The following is a 16263-nucleotide window of genomic DNA, read 5'->3' as shown; positions in this document are numbered from 1 at the left end:
CTCCCACTCAGAACACTGTCTATCAGGGCATCGTATGGAGTTCAATCACAATGCGGGCACAACTTTCTCCCGCTAGGATTGAGTCCATTCAGATCACCCTGAGCAAAGTCAGGCTAGGTTGCACTGTTATCAGTATCAACGATTTCCAGGTCTCAGGGCGAACGCGTCCACGGTGATCCCTCTGGACCTTCTGCTCATGAGACTGTTTTTGTTGTGGCCAAAAGCCAGGGGATTTCTTCCAAGGGCCAAAACCACTTGGCTAAATAGGCTTACGTGCCTCAGGCTTCGTCCCTTTCTATGTGGTTCAGACCCCGGTTTTCTGCCTTGGGTCCCACTCTAGGTGCGTCTTGTTGTCGCAGACTGCTAACGACAGATGCCTCCCTGACGGGCGGGGTAGCGGCCTTAAGTGGTCGTCCAGCTTAAGGGGATAGGAGGGTCGTCAGCTCGGTTGTCACAGTCACTGTCTCGGGTTGATGGCTGTATTTCTGGCCCTGAAATACCTCCTCCTGAGGCTGCCATGTCTTGGTGCTTGGTGGACAATACAGCGGTAGCCTCTTACATAAATCTTCAAGGAGACCCACGTTCTTGTCAGCTGTATTTCTGACACGTTAGATTCTCCTTAGGGCCCAGGGTAAGCTCCTGTCACTCAGGTCAGTTATATCCCTGGATGCCCGTATACGGGAGCAGATTTACGGTCCAGACAGGAAATACCAACGGGGGAGTTAAGAACTCCACCCTAAGGTAGTAGTTGCCCAGAGTTCGCCAGCAAGGGTTTTTGCCTCTTACTGATAGGACCGTGCTGGCCGAACAGGGCTTGGTTCTCGGAGCTAATCTCTTCCCTCGACGACTCGCCTTCGGCGATTCCGAACAGGAAGGATCTTCTATCTCAGGCACAGGGCAATATTTCATCCCTGCCCCGAATTGTGGAATCTTTCATGTTTGGCCCCTAAGGGTACCAACTGAGGGACACAGGGCTTTCTCCTGAGGTTATCGAGACCTTTTTTAAATGCCAGGCTTTTTCCACTTGGAACAAGTTTGGGTGAGATCTTAGGGCAGAAGAGGACCTCTTCGCCTCTATGGATAGCACAATGTCTCCTCTACTTCTCCCTGAAATCACCCAGCCCCCTTGGGTCTGGACGTTAAGACACATACATGACCCGGAATGCGTCTGTATGTATTTCTTTCCCGGTTTCTCTGCTCCGGGAGTCTTGGCGATGTTCACCAGCAAGGGTCTTGCCTCCTATTAATGGCGCCGCGCTGGCCGGACAGGATATGTTTCTCGGAGCTAATTTCTCTCCTCGACGGCTCGCCTTGGGTGATTCCGGACAGGGAGGACCTTCTCGTCCTTGGCCCGAATTGTGAAAACCTTTCATGTCTGGCCCCTAAGGGTACCAAATGAGGTTCACAGGGTTTTCTCTTGAGATTATCGAGACCATTTCAAGTGCTAGGGCTCCCTCCACTTGGAACTGATCTGGGTAGATTTTACAGGGCAGAAGAGGACCTCTTCGCCTCTGTTGATAGCGCAATGTCTCCTCTACTTCTCCCTGAGTCGCCCAGTCCCCACCCCCCCCCTTGGGAGGGGCTGAACGTAGTAACACAAATGCGCCTGCATGCGTTTCCTTCTACTAAAGTTCTTATTACAGAACCAGCTAACTGCCAGTTTGTTTCAGTTCTGGATTTTCTGTAGAAAGAACTGTCAGCGGGCACTTGCCTCGCAACTGCCAGGTTCTATCTGGCCACTGCGGTTTGCCACGGCTTGGTGGGCGGGGTGCCCTCAAAGAGGCCTCCTCATTATTGCCCGGGCCTACGAGGCGCACGGTCAAGCTTCGCCAGTAGGTTTCAGGGCGCACTCTACCAGAGGGCTCTCCTCCTCTAAAAACTTGGCTAGAGGTCTCCCTCTGCAGCAAGTTTGTGATGCGGCAGGTTGTCCTCTCTGCACACATTCATTGGATTTTTATAGTTTGGATGTTTTGCCACTCCGGGCTCTTATGCCCTTGAGTCGACATCTCAAGCTCATGTCTGGACAAGTTTGTGATGCGGCAGGCTGGTCCTCTCCGCTCACATTCATCAGTTTTTATGACAAGTTTGTGTTGCGATAGGGTTCTCTTAGCACACATTAATCGAACTTTATGGGCTAGATGCTTTGCTACTCCGGACTCTTATGTCCTTGAGTCGACATCTCAGCCCATGCCTAACTAAGTTTGTGATGCGGCAGGTTGTCCTCTCCGCACACATTCATTGGACCTTTTTAGTTTGGATGTTCTGCACTCCGGGCTCTTATGCCCTTGAGTCGACATCTCAGCTCATACCTGAACAAGTTTGTGATGCGGCAGGCTGGTCCTCTCCGCTCACATTCATCAGTTTTATGACAAGTTTGTGGTGCGATAGGGTTCTCTTCGCACACATTCATCGAACTTTATGGGTTAGATGCTTTGCTACTCCAGGCTCTTATGCCCTTGAGTCGACATCTCAGCTCATGCCTGAACAAGTTTGTGATGCGGCAGGCTGGTCCACTCGCTCACATTCATCAGTTTTTATGACAAGTTTGTGTTGCGACAGGGTTCTCTTCGCACACATTCATCGAACTTTATGGGTTAGATGCTTTGCTACTCCGGGCTCTTATGCCCTTGAGTCGACATCTCAGCTCATGCCTGAACAAGTTTGTGATGCGGCAGGCTGGTCCTCTCCGCACACATTCATCAAAATTGAATGGTTTAGATGTTTATGCTACTCCGGGCTCTTATGCCCTTGAGTCGACATATGAAGCTCATGTCTGAGACCTCTCGCGTTTTTGTGAGTACACTGCACAACCGTAGGGGTCCGGACAGCCCCAAGTGCGGCGGCGTGGGTATTGCGTTCCCCGTAGTGCTTAGCAGAGCAACATCGTAGTGAAGCCTTTTGTAAAGGGAACGTCTCGGGTTACATGTGTAACCCTTGTTCCCTGAAAAAGGCGGAACAAGATGTTGCGCTGCTTTGCCGCACTGGGACGTCCCAGGACTGCTCTTCAAAAAGAAGTATCTGACAACACCTGGTGACGTATCCATTTATAGCCTGGCCTCAGGTGCATCTAATGATTACATCAGCCTAGGCTATAAATTTTGGTCAATGTTCATTGATGTGTTCCACACATTATTCAGCTCTGTCACAACTAGGGTTGTTCCCCGTAGCGCTTAGCAGCGCAACATCGCGTTCCTCCTTTTTCAGGGAACAAGGGTTACACATGTAACCCGAGACGTTTCCTCTGAAGGTGACGTGATGTAATAGTGACATGAGTGCGAGCTCTTACTGGTTTGAAGTGTGTTAGCGAGGTCTGTCTGCTTCATCTTCTTCAGGACATGCAGTGTGATCTTCAGAAACCCCTCTCTGACTCTGCTCTGACCTTCATCATCCTCCTCCTCTCTCTCAGAGCATGCTGGGGAATCTGAGATCAGTAGTCTCTTGATACTCTTCAGCTCTTTCTTCATCAGAGAGATGATTTTGTGCTCAAGTTTCTAAAATCAGTGAACATTCAAACAACAAACTTCATTCAGTAACAGAGAGGAACTGAAGGATCAGTGGACAAGAATCACCACTCATTTTATTTGTGCTTTAGTTGTCTTGAATAAATTAGTTTGTGTGAGTGTGTGTGTGTTTGTGTTATTAAGTTGAGGGTGAAGCTGTAAAGCTTCTCAAAGTGGGGTGTATGAGAGAGACATGACAATGTATATAAAAAAAGCCTATATGGACAGAAATGAGTGTGTGTGGTATCGTTCTCTCTCTCTCTCACACACACACACACACACACGCATGTTGTGTATCCATGTTTTATGGGGACTTTCCATAGACATAATGTTTTTATACTGTACAAACTTTATATTCTATCCCCTAAACCTACATTTTCAAAAAACATAATTTAGTATGATTTATAAGCTGTTTTCCACATGGGGACCGACAAAATGTCCCCACAAGGTCAAAAATTTCGGGTTTTACTATCCTTATGGGGACATTTGGTCCCCACAAAGTGATAAATACACGCTCACACACACACCTCAAAAATGGAATCCAATGGCATTTTCCCAGCAGTTGACGCTGATGCATTCTGTTTGTTTCTGTAGTTGATCAAAGACTCTCCTGAACTGAAGTTAAATGGAAGTTCCATTGACCCGTCACTCTTCATGGACACACAGCTGGGTTCAGGAGATTCTCCATGAATGACACTAAAACAGCAATTAAACAGAGTTTAGTTCATGTGTTTTATTAGTAATCTGAAAACATAATTTCATCATCCAGTGCAATAAAACACATTTAATGATGTGTCTTATATATTATATGTCACAGAGAACTTGCAATGTCACTAACATCAACATAAGTTCTCACATAAACACTCGAGCCGCTGTGAACAAACATCTCTCACAGCACTCATGAATGCACAACAGACGTCAAGATTTACAGTGAAAAATTACACATTTATACTTTTATTTTAAGTTTTAAAAGTGAGTCACTCTCCACTGCCATTGTATTAACAAGACCACTCACCATATTCATTAAAACATCTGCTTTTGTGTCTTCTGCATGAGGGTGAGTGAATTATGACACAATTTTCATTTTTAATGAACGGAGAAATCCTGAAGCTGCAGTGAGGACGTGTGTTTTATTTGATCATTCAGAACACAAAACACGACATAACGGGACATTACAAGCAGGGGCGGGATTACGAATTCTGAGGCCCGAGCAACCGACCAACCCGGGGCCCCATTCTGAAAATAGTTGCTTAAATTAAGTAAAATTGATTTTAAATCATAATTTAAAATTCATCCTATAAGCCGTTGTAGCAAAGTACATTCAAAATGTTTAATGAAATAAAAATCTAGTTAATTATAATGAATGATGTTTTCCAGTTGTTGTTGTTTTTTGTGAACAGGGTGTGCAAGAATCTACTTCACCAGTAACATTTTGGAATTTAGTTGGTATTTATTAATATTATAACCCATCAATTACAGTATTTATTGTTGTCCAGTTTGTCATTATAACATGATACAGTATTATTATTATTACTTTGAGGATTAATATATTAGTATTATATTTCTGTCTTATTTACTTTCTCCTGGATCTTACATTCTGACGCTGCAGTGTTTTGTTCACCATGTTGCAAAAGGCAGTATTTTATGTTGGCATCGTGGCAACATTCTTAACAGTAACAGTAAACACACAAGCACTACGGCGATCACACACTAGAGCAGAAGGGAAAAACATTTATCAAGTGCTGAAACTTTACTTGGTGCAGAACAATCTGGAATAATGTTAAACATTGTCACAGTCACCTCTTTGCAACCTGAACGTTAAATCTTTGTGACACCTGCGCTAAAAACAATCTAGACACAGTTCAACTAATGAAACAGAACGGAGGTGTCTCTTAAAAATATATTTATTTACATTTTTCAGTTAATTGTCTTCTTGATCTTATTTATGTATTCATTTTGGATGGTTTATACTTTATTTCTTTTTTTATTGTTTATTTTTTCCTTCAACTGTACTTGTCTTTATGATTGTATTCATACATTGTTTGATCTTATTGAACATTTACATAGAAAAAAAACTCCACAGTTTTACCACCATTTGTCCCTTACCGCACCCTCCACAGTATTACCCATCATATGGAACGATCCCATATTTTACAGGACAGGTGGCAAGCCTAAGTGGTGGTGTACTAATAAATCCATGCTTCAGTTCAACTCACTTGTGGAAGAGTTTATCTGTCTGTCTAGGGGATGAAGGGGGACTCTTTTACGAGGCCCGAATAACTTTCAGCTACGACTGAAGAGTTTCAAATTTACATGCCAATAAATGCACAGAATTGATGTACACTATACAATGCAATGTGCTGCTTTCTGAAAAACTGTTTTCACAAGAATTAAATCATAAAATTTACATCTACAGGAGAAACATACACACAAATGACCTTTGACCCCAATCTTAAGTAATGTAAATTTTTCCACAGTTCTGTCCGTGACTGAATCAAACCGGTCTCACTGTCATCTGACTGTAGATCTCACTTTACCCTAAAGCTGTTTTCACATGTTTATACTTGAGATAATCCAGTCTGTTCTCATTTCTCCTCAGTGTTTTTATACTGTAGTGTTGTGCAGCATATCAGAAATATCTATCAGTGTATTTTATTAAAGCATTGAAATCCTCTGACCTCTTGACCTTCCCTGTGTCTGTCTGTCCACTGAGTTCATTTTTGGAGTCCATGACATCATCTGAACAGTCCACTAAACACCTGTCAACAAACGGGACATGATCTATATTTGTGACGTGTTTATTTGTTCAATACTAACACATATTTGTTTTTATTTGTACTCTAGAATATTCCATTAGAAATGAATCAATGAGGTTCAATTGCAGACTGTCAGCTTTTATGACATGTTAAACACCAGCATAAAGATAAAACATCAGAAGACTCAACAGAAGGAAACAAAGCAACGTTTCAAGTCAATAGAAGAAATAACATTTCAGTGCCAAAGAAACTGAACACATACTGACAATTCAGATAAAAGAGCAAAAGTCTCAGTATCTGTTTGTTCTGCTGTGATTAATACTTAGATATCTGTTAGATGTCTTACTGTAGCTGATAGTTTGAAACGTCTAGGTTACGTATGTAACCTCCATTCCCCGATGGAGGGAACGAGACGTTGTGTCGGAGAAGCGACACTAGGGGTCTCTCTTGAGCGCTGATATATACCTCTTTTCTATGAAAAAAGGCCAATGAGAAGTTGGCAGACAGTATTTGCATATCCCGCCCCCGGACATATGGGTATTTAGGCTGGGCAAATACGGGAGTTCATTCAGGATTTTTCTGAGGAGCCAGAAATGATCTGGCCACAACAGTGGCTCGGCTCAGCGACGTGGCGGTGAACACACAACGTCTCGTTCCCTCCATCGGGGAACGGAGGTTACATAGTAACCTAGTCCCACTTCAATCATGCCATGCATTGAGCCGTGTACGTGAAGCGGACAGGTATTCTTAAGTGCAGACACGACCAGCTGTATCAGGCTGCACGCACCCTTCCCCAATGCTCCATTAAGTCATCAGAATCCTTCTGGTTACCCTAGTGAGGGGAACAAGGTGATGCTTGCCAACCTGGGAATGGGCCAAGCCTGGCTGGGCCTCATTTCTCTCTATGTTTCTCGCATAGAGCAATTACGGCCGGGGCCCTTACATGCATTAAGGGAAGGGGGTCTTACCGAGTTCCCTACTCTTTCAGGGGGAGAAGACCCTGCGGAGACCACACCTACCCTGCAGGGGAGGTAAAGGTGGCGAATACATCACATGGCCGTTTAGGAGTGGTAAATCCAGCCTCGTAGAGGGGGGAGTTGCTACAGCACGGCGACCGAGGCAGCTGGAACTGCCTAAGGGAGACACGGGGGTCCGCTCGTGAGGGGACAGTACCGTGGAAATACACACAGGGGGAGTCCGAACAGGAGGCCTTAACCTGTGGAGCACCTATTCCAGTACAGGGTAGATAGAGTACCCGTAGTGGCTTGGGTCGGCGAGTTCCTCCGCTGAACTGCGGACCCATGAGGGCTAGGGAGGAATCAACCAGGGATCCGAAGGATGGGGTCTCCTGGGAACAAAGGCGCACTATTTTACCTCGGCTGAGGGAAAGGGCACTAGGCGCACGCGATTCACCCGGCCAGTTCGTCAGCGTGTTACAGAGTTCTATGGGCTTGGACCTGAGAAAACACGGGACGATACTGACTCAACTCGGAGATTGTAGAATCTCGTGAAAGTGTTAGGTGTTGCCCACCCTGCTGCTCTACAGATGTCTGCTAGGGAGGTGCCCCTGGCCTGTGCCCACGAGGACGCAACACTTCTGGTTGAGTGCGCTTGAACCCGAAAAGGGGGGGGGGCACGGCCTGGTTGTGATAAGCCAATGAAATGGCATCGACAACCCAGTGGGCGAGCCTCTGTTTGGAGACAGCGTTCCCTTTCTGCTGACCCCGAAGCAGACAAAGAGGTGCTCAGAACGTCTAGAGCTCTGCGTACGGTCCAGATAGATATGCAAAGCATGTACCGGACACAGCAACGAAAGGGCTGGGTCTGTGTCTGCCTCCTCCCGGGGCAGCGCTTGCAGGTTCACTACCTGATCCTGAAGGGTGTGGTAGGAACCTTGGTCGTGGTCTTAGGATCACGTATGTCGCTGACAGAGAACGTTTGCAGGTCCCCGACCCTCTTTATAGAGGCGAGCGCGATCAGCAGGGCCGCTTTGAGAAAGAGGGCCCTGAGTCCAGCTGAATCTAGCGGCTCGAAGGGGGGGTCTCCGGAGGCCCATGAGGACCACCGAGAGATCCCAGGAGGGGAACAGGCTTGGCCGGGAGGGAGTTAGCCTCCGGGTGCCTTTTAGGAACCTGATAATTAAGTTGTGCTTACCCAGAGACTTGCCGTCTATTGTGTCATGGTGAGCCGCGACGGCGACATACACCTTGAGGGTGGAGGGGGACAGCCTCCCCTCCAGCCTCTCCTGTAGGAACACAAGCACCGACCTAACTGCACACCTCTGTGGGTCTTCAGCCCGGGAAGAACACCAATTTGTGAACAGGTGCCACTTTAGGGCGAAAAGATGGCTAGGGAAGGGGCTCTGGCTTGGTTGATTGTGTCTACGACGGTCGATGGTAGACCGGCTAGACCTTCCGCATCCTGTCCAAGGGCCAGACGTGGATGTTCCAGAGGTCTGGGTGCGGGTGCCAGAGCGTGCCCCGTCCCTGAGAAAGAAGGTCCTTCCTCAGGGGAATTCAGGGAGGGGCTGCCGCGAGAAGCGTGAGATCCAAGAACCAAGTCCGAGTTGGCCAATAGGGGGCCACCAAGGTGACTTGCTCCTCGTCCTCCCTGACCTTGTACAGCACCTGTGCAAGAAGGGAAATGCATATCTGTGCAGCCCCGTGGGCCAGCTGTGTGCCAATGCGTCTGCCCCAGGGGAGCCTCTGTTCAGGCATACCAGAGCGGGCAGTGGGAGGTTTCTTGGGAGGCAAACAGGTCTACCTGGGCCTTGCCGAACCATTCCCAGATCAGCTGGACCGACTGGGGGTGGAGCCTCCACTCCCCACTGGGCAAGCGTTGTCATGACAGTTCACCGTATACCGTAAACAGGAACTGGTGTGTGACTCGCAGCAGACTGCATGCACGACCATCGGCTCCGAAGAAATTTTCTGAATGAACCCTATATTTGCCCCACCTAAATACTCGTATGTCCGGGGGCGGGATATGCAAATACCGTCTGACACTTCTCATTGGCCTTTTTTCATAGAACAGAGGTATATATCGGTGCTCAAGAGAGACCCCTAGTGTTGCTTCTCCGACACAACGTGGCGAGAGCGACAGAAGGGGAAGGTTTATTATTGTTGTCTTGTGAGTTTTGGTTTGTTTAGCAGCAGTTCAGTACTCACCTGTCAGGAACTGTTGATGTTCACTTCCTCTTTACTGACTATAATATCACCTACAAAATACTTCACAATGAATTTATTGATTGTTTCAGACAATTCAGTGGAACAAAAACTGTCGTAGTTTTTCTCTGTTTCTCTCGTCGTGTAATTTTCTGATCTTGTCACAAAATGGATCCTGTTTTAATAGTTTCACTGTCACCTGCCACCTGAGGAGGAGGAGTCTGAAAGAGACAAACAACATTTAAAGGTGTAGCAGGTGTTTCATGCTCTTAAAGGGATAGTTGAGCCAAAATTTTTTCAGCCTCATGTTGTTCTAAACCCGTATGTCTTTCTTTCTTCAGTGGAACACAAATAATCTTATTCAACATTCACTTTCATTAATGGGGAAAAAGATTCAGTGACTGAGGCCTAACATCTCATTTTGTGTTCCACGTGTTAAACTGGTTTGGTACAACATGAGGGTGAGTACACGATGACAAACCATTGAGTTATGGCTGAATTATCCCTTTAAAGCAGGGGTCAGGAACCTTTTTCACTAAGGGTCCAATTTTTTAATTTTTGGTTGATGCATTTCTTCGAAAGAGATACACCACAAATTAATAATTTACTATTTTCAATAGACTTCTCAAAAACAAACAAATATGTAACAATTAATTACAATTAACTCTAAAACAATTAATCAGTAACATGTTGTAATAAGGAATTGAGTACACGTGTTTGTGCGAGTCTCCATAAAATTACTCTATTTTCCAATTGTTCATGAAAAAATGTAACTTCCCTTTTGGTCTCAGCGATGAGTAAAAATATTTTAATAATAATCGCATTTAAAATATCGCGATATCCGATTATATGTTGACCCCCCCCCACCCCCACCCCCCCCCTATCGAGGGTCAATTAATATTTTTGCTTTATTGATTTTGCTTTAAAATTTTAATTCATTTATTGAAACACGAACAACTTAAACAAAAGACATTTCTAAATTAAAATTACACTTTAAATGAAATGAAAAAAATCAAGTAAAATAACGAAGTGACTAAAAAATCTTATATAAGCACCTCCCCAAATCCAAACATTTACCGTCTCCATTTGCATCACGCAAGTATCACAACAGGTGAAAAATTACTTATAGCCTACACATTAATAACTACAGACAATAAAACTGTAAAGATAATTATAATCATCATCATAATAAATATAATCATGTTTCATCAAACGAGGGTCTTTTTCTAATTTCTTGTCATACATTAAATTACTCCAAGAAGTCTTACAGGTCGTCCTCCACAGTGTCTGTACATCAGCAAAATTACCCGCCACTGTCCATGAAAATCTGCATTTGGCGGGAGATCATTTCAAACCTGACTTTGGTGACACCCAAATGAACCATGGCACACTTTACTCAGTCATAAAACCAGTCTCTGATTACACTGTTTTTACAGCCATCTGCAATGATTTACCAACAGTCTTAAAACTCTGAGTGTCATAAAACACGTTTGATTTGATGCAATCATCAGTAGATCTATTTATTTTATACAAGTAATTTAGTAAGTAATTTTTATTTCTATAGTTTCTAGAACAGATGTTACAAAGTGATTAACATTCACAATATAAAACCAAAGAAGCATAAAAAAACAAATGAGATAAAAGCAATTTGAAACAAGTGGGTTTTTAGCTGCTTTTTAAAAATGACCACAGAGTCCACAGATCTTAAATCCAAAGGGAGAGCATTCCACAATTTGGGAGCAACAACCTCAAAGGCGCATCACCTTTAGTCTTTAGTCTCGAGAGAGGAACAGCTAACAAGACCTGTTCTGAAGATCTCAGATTCCTGCTGGAGTTATGAGGTTGCATCAACTCTTTTATATAAGCAGGAGCTTGACCATGCAATGCTCTAAACACCATCACAAGAATTTACTGGGAGCCAATGTAAAGAAATTCAATTGGTGTTACATGTGATCTCTTTGATGACTTTGAAGCACTTGTAATTGTTTCAAGGATGCAGCATTAAGACAAGTAAAAAGAGAATTACAATAATCAAGACGAGAGGAAATGAACGCATGTATAATCATCTCCATTTCTACTGTGGACACAATTGGCCTTAGTTTAGCAATATTTCTCTACTGATAAAAACAAGTATGCACAAGAGAATTTACATCCTGATTAAGACTCAAGGTCTTCCCCATATGAACACTCAAATTTCGAAGGCTTAACAAAATGAGATAAAGGACCAAGAGTTTCCATCACCTTTGGGAGAACACCAGCAGGAGCAGAGACAAGAACTTCTGTTTTTTCTGCATTTAACTGCAAGTTGTTTTCAGCCATCCAATCTTTTATAGAGTTTATGCAATTTATAATAATAGACAATTTAGTTATTTCATAAGGCTTAAAATAAATATATAGTTGAATATCATCTGCATAACAGTGATAACATACTCCCGGAAATGTACTTCTTAATTGCCCTAAAGGCAACAAATATAGTGCAAAAAGGCCAAAACAGAGCCCTGGGGAACACCACAGGACACAGATGCTGTTGATGAGAACCACCTCAAGGCTGTTCCAGAGACACCAACACCTTTTCTAAGCCTTTCCACTAATATACAGAGATCGACAGTGTCAAAAGCAGCTGCAAGATCTAAAAGAATCAGTTCAGAACATTTACCTGCATCAGCTTGCATTAACACATCATCTGAAACTCTAAGGAGAGCAGTTTCAGTCGAGTGCAACCGACGGCAGACAGACTGACATTTCTCAAATCCATTATAGGCATCAAAACAGCTGTTAGTTGATTAGCAAACACTTTTTCCAAAACCTTAGTTATAAACGGTCACTTAGAAATACCCGACTACCACATGATGAGTTTAGATTAAAGGGCAAGTCAAATAAAATAAGATTATGATCTGAGATACAAAGGTCCTCAGATAAACAGAGTTAATATGTAAACCAAAGATAAAGACAAGATCTAGAATATTCCCTTTTATATGAGTGTGTTCAGAAACATGTTGAGTAAGATTCAAAGATTCAGTGATATTCATAAAGTTAAGAGCAAATTTATCAGAGACATCATCAATATGAATATTAAAATAACCAAGAATCACAATACTAGAAAACTTTACAATAGATGACAAAAAAAATCACTGAAATCATCTAAAAAAATCATTGTTTGTGCCAGTAAATAACGGCAGATTAATCTAGTAGTAACTGCATGTATTTATCTGCTAAACGTAAATATATATATAACTTATGAAATCTTAAAGTAGTAGTTTGAAAGGTTTATTATTGTTGTCTTGTGAGTTTTGGTTTGTTTAGCAGCAGTTCAGTACTCACCTGTCAAGAACTGTTGATGTTCCTCTTTACTGACTAGAATATCACCTACAAAATACTTCACAATGAATTTATTGATTGTTTCAGACGATTCAGTGGAACAAAAACTGTCAAACTCTTTCTCTGTTTCTCTCGTCGTGTAATTTTCTGCTCTTGTCACAGAATGGATCCTGTTTTATTAGTTTAACTTTCACCTGTCACCTGAGGAGGATGAATCTGAAAGAAACAAACAACATTTAAAGGTGCAGCAGGTGTTTCATGCTCTTAAAGGGATAGTTGAGACAAAATTACAAATCAGTCATCATTGTCTCACCCTCATATTGTTCTAAACCCATTTGATTTCTTTCTTCAGTGGAACACAAATGGTCTTATTCAACATTCACTTTCATTAATGGGGGCTTTAAGGCTGCGTGATCTAGTTTAGTGATTCCCCCATGGTGATGGTGATGAACAACGAACGCTGGGTCAATATGAGCCATTACCGAGAATATAACCCAGCGAGTCGAAGAGCTGACCAGGCTGTTTTGGGCGTATTCGGCCCAGGGAAGGTAGGTGTGCCAGTTGCCTTGGTTCTGGGCACAGTAGGCCCTCAGGTATTTACCAATCTCTTGGTTGAGAAGCTCAGTCTGGCCATTGGTTTGGGGGTGGTATCCCGAGGAGAAGTTGAGTTGAATACCCAGTCTGTCGCTGAAGGCTCGCCAGAAGCGAGAAGTGAATTGGGTACCTCGATCTGAAGTAATCTCCTCGGGAATGCCGAAGTTTCTAAAGACGTGGTTGATCATGAGGTCGGCCAGTTGGGTAGCGTTGGGTAGTCCGGGTAGGGGAATCAAGCGGCACATCTTGGAAAACCTGTCTATCACAACCAGGATTTCAGTCCGACCGTCAGAGGGGGGAAAGTCGGTAATGAAGTCCATGGCGATGTGGGACCACGATCGATCGGGTATAGGCAACGGTTGGAGGAGCCCTGCGGGAAGGTGATGAGGAGTTTTGGACTGGGCACAGACTGGACATGAGAGGACATAGTCATGGACGTCGTCCTTGAGCGAGGGCCACCAAAATCTCCTTGCGAGTAGCTCGGTAGAACGGGTGATACCCGGGTGGCCAGAACAAAGGGAAGTGTGGACCCACTGCATCACCTTGTTGGGGGGGGTTTGAGGAGGCGCGGGCTCGTTGCCTTGAGCCTGCAGGATGGCCTCCGTCAATTCCCACCTAACGGGTGCTACGACGCACGACGTGGGGAGAATAGTCTCCGGCCCCGGAGGTTCAGAGCCGTAGCTGAAGAGACGAGAGAGGGCGTCAGCCTTGATGTTCTGGGAGCCAGGGCGAAAAGTAACAGAGAAATTAAAACGAGTGAAGAACATGGCCCACCTGGCTTGTCTGGGGTTCAACCTCTTGGCCGAGCGAAGTGTACTCCAGGTTTTTATGGTCGGTGAAGACGACGAAAGGGAACTTAAAGCCCTCCAACCAATGGCGCCATTCCTCAAGGGCAAGCTTAATGGCCAGAAACTCTCTATTCCCGACGTCATATTTTTGTTCGGGGGAGGACAGTTTATGGGAGTAGAAAGCGCAAGGGTACAGCTTAGCGGGGGTCCCGTGTGGTTGAGAGAGTACTGCTCCCACCCCCACCTCAGAGGCGTCCACCTCTACCACGAACGGGAGAGTGGGATCGGGTTGTTGGAGAACAGGGGAAGTAGTAAAGGCGTCCTTTAGAGCCTGGAAGGCCTGCTGAGCGGGTGCGCTCCATGTGAGGGACTTCGGGTTGCCTCGTGTCAGAGAAGTGAGAGGTGCGGCGATCTTACCGAAGTCTCTGATAAAGCGCCTCTAGTAGTTGGCGAAACCCAGAAACCGTTGGAGCTCCTTGAGCGTCCTAGGTTCCGGCCAGGACAGGACTGCGGCAAACTTGTCGGTCTCCATCTCCATGGTTCCTGCAGACAGGACATAGCCCAGAAAGGAGACGGAGGAACAGTGAAAGGCACACTTCTCTGCCTTAACGAACAGGTCATGCTCTCTCAGTCTCTGTAACACCCTCGAGACCCTTGGTGTGTTCCGAGAGCGTGGAGGAGTAAATTAAAAGGTCGTCTATGTAGATGACGAGGAAGAGGTCCCGGAAGATCTCGTTCATAAACGACTGGAACACCGAGGGGGAGTTGGCGAGGCCGTACGGCATCACTAAGTATTCGTAGTGCCCCCTGGTGGTGATGAACGCAGTCTTCCACTCGTCCCCCTTGCGAATGCGTACGAGGTTGTACGCGCTCCTGAGGTCAAGCTTTGTGAAGATCTTGGCCTTACTGACCTGCTCGAGGGTCGGCTGGATGAGAGGCAAGGGATAGGCGAGCTTCACCGTTGCCTTATTTAAGGCACGGTAATCGATGCAGGGGCGAAGCCCGCCATCCTTCTTGTCCACGAAAAAGAAGCCAGATGCTACTGGGGAGGTGGATGGTCGAATTATGCGATCGGAGATCGATGGCGCAGTCCACACTACGATGTGGAGGGAGACTAACCTGGGTCTTCTCGAACACATCAGCATAGGAAGAATACTCAGGGGGAATGGAGACCGGAGATTTCACTTCGGGGCTCTCTACGGAGGTGGAGAACACCGGAAGGGAAATACAGTGAGACAGACAGTGGTCAGTCCAGCACAACAGCTCCCCTGTGCGCCAGGAAATGTGGGGGACGTGACGCGATAACCAGGGGTGACCCAAAACCACTGGGTCCCTGGGTGACTGAACAATAAAAAACTGAATAATCTCCGTGTGAAACAGGCCAACTTGAAGGGACAATGGCATAGTTCTGTATGAAATAAATCCTGATCCGAGAGGTGCTCCATCCAAAGAATTGACCTTGAGAGGGGGTTCCACCGGACTAAGTGTTTAAGTCTTTTGGCCAAGCTCTCGTCTAAAAAATTCCCCGCTGCCCCGGAATCAACTAGGGCTGGGGCAGAAAAGGAGACATAGTTCAAGGTTAAAACCACAGGGAGGCAGACTTGTTTCTGGGTAATATTAAGGATGACTGATGTTCTCACCTGGCTTCGGGAGAGAGAAGGCTGTGGACAGACTGGGCACGAGGCAATGTGATGACCCGACTTGCCACAGTACAGACAGAGGCGCTGCGTCAAGCGTCTAGTGCGCTCTGCAGGGGTTAATGGAGCGGCCGAGCTGCATGGGCTCCGGACCGGGTGCGCTTACGAGCGGTGGGGGTTGAGATGGGTTAGAATCCACGTTGCGTTCACGGAGCACCGAGGGACTTCTAAAAGCACGATCTCGTAAGAGATTATCCACTGTAATGGAGAGTTGAATGTAGTTCTCCAACGACAATGATTCACCCCGACAGGCTAGCTCCATTTGCAGTTGACCGCTTAAACCCAGGCGGTAGACAGTAAGAAGAGCTACCCGCGGCAAGGGTGCGGAAATCAAGGGCGTAGTCTGCGGCCATGCGTGACGCCTGTTTAAGAAACATGAGGCGACTGCCCACATCTCTACCAGCTGCTGGGTAATTAAAAACCACGGCAATCTGGTGGCAAAACTG

The 16263-nt window shown here is 45.5% G+C and overlaps 1 pseudogene; it reads right to left on the bottom strand.

Moving 5' to 3' along the window:
• LOC127650798 (NLR family CARD domain-containing protein 3-like) overlaps positions 1–12270 on the bottom strand; it is a 31971-nt pseudogene extending 19701 nt beyond the window's left edge.
• Between the last annotated feature and the right edge of the window lie 3993 nt (positions 12271–16263).

The sequence above is a fragment of the Xyrauchen texanus genome, chromosome 10 (genome assembly GCF_025860055.1).
Source record: "Xyrauchen texanus isolate HMW12.3.18 chromosome 10, RBS_HiC_50CHRs, whole genome shotgun sequence".
Lineage (NCBI taxonomy): Eukaryota > Metazoa > Chordata > Actinopteri > Cypriniformes > Catostomidae > Xyrauchen > Xyrauchen texanus.
This window is presented reverse-complemented; position numbering and strand designations above follow the sequence as displayed.